The following is a 1016-nucleotide window of genomic DNA, read 5'->3' on the forward strand; positions in this document are numbered from 1 at the left end:
TTATCAAGAAAACATATAGAATGTATACGTGTGGAACCTTGAACAATCTTCGTGTAGCTCTTTCTGTTGTTTCTTGTGACTAGTAATATTCGCAGCATACTGTATGGAAATTAATAGTAATCATTCTTTGTGAAATTTCTTTTCCAGTCATTTCTTCAAATATATCGAAAATATTTCAATTATTTCAGGCTTAAAGCTTCTAAAACCTAACGGGGAGCAATTTTGACACTCATTTTTTAGCTTTATGCACTTCAAACTGACTCTTTATAATTTTCTTTTTCTTCACTCGTAGGAAATGCAAGAAGCTAAGAAAATGAGAGTGAAAATCAATGGCCAAACTAAATATTCAAACCAATAACTGTATTAGATTACTAATTGTGCAATGCAATTTTGACGCTTTACTTTTAGATATACTCACTCCATACTGAATATTTACATTTATTATGCCCTTATTACTTTTATACATTGCAAGAAGCTAAAAAAAGAGAGAAAAAAAACTAGCCAAACTAATTCCAAACCGGTAATTGTAGTCATTAACTAATTCTCCGATGTGACTTCTATATAATAGTGGTTTGAAGTTAAGCAAAGAGCCACAAAGGGCATTTGGTCTAGTGGTATGATTCTCGCTTAGGGTGCGAGAGGTCCCGAGTTCAATTCTCGGAATGCCCCCTTCTAGCTTACTTTTTTTTTTTTTCCCATTTCCTCTGAATTTGCTGAGCATATTAGGGAAACACAATGCTCAACTGCTCATGCTTCCACTTCCATGAAGCATTGGATACTTTTAAGGAAATTTTAACGAAAAACTTTTTGTACTGTTCATTTTAATGAAAAACCGTATTTTTACACTAAAAAGTCAATCTTGGTACTATTCACTTTACCTTTTATTTTATTTTTATCGTTAAAACTTAAAATTTTCAAGTTTTTTTCATTAATTTTAATGTACATCATGAGTGTTGGGTTTTTTGTAACATTTCCTGGAGACCCATCAAAGATTATGTGTGGGGTCAGCATCGCGA

General features: G+C 32.3%; 1 non-coding gene across 1 annotated transcript; it reads left to right on the plus strand.

Annotated features, from left to right (window-relative positions):
- The first annotated feature begins 597 nt into the window (after positions 1–597).
- TRNAP-AGG (transfer RNA proline (anticodon AGG)) lies at positions 598–669 on the plus strand. Its single transcript has one exon. It is a non-coding gene; the product is annotated as a tRNA-Pro (tRNA).
- Positions 670–1016: the final 347 nt, after the last annotated feature.

Source organism: Pyrus communis, chromosome 3, assembly GCF_041283825.1.
Source record: "Pyrus communis isolate YQ-2024b chromosome 3, ASM4128382v1, whole genome shotgun sequence".
Lineage (NCBI taxonomy): Eukaryota > Viridiplantae > Streptophyta > Magnoliopsida > Rosales > Rosaceae > Pyrus > Pyrus communis.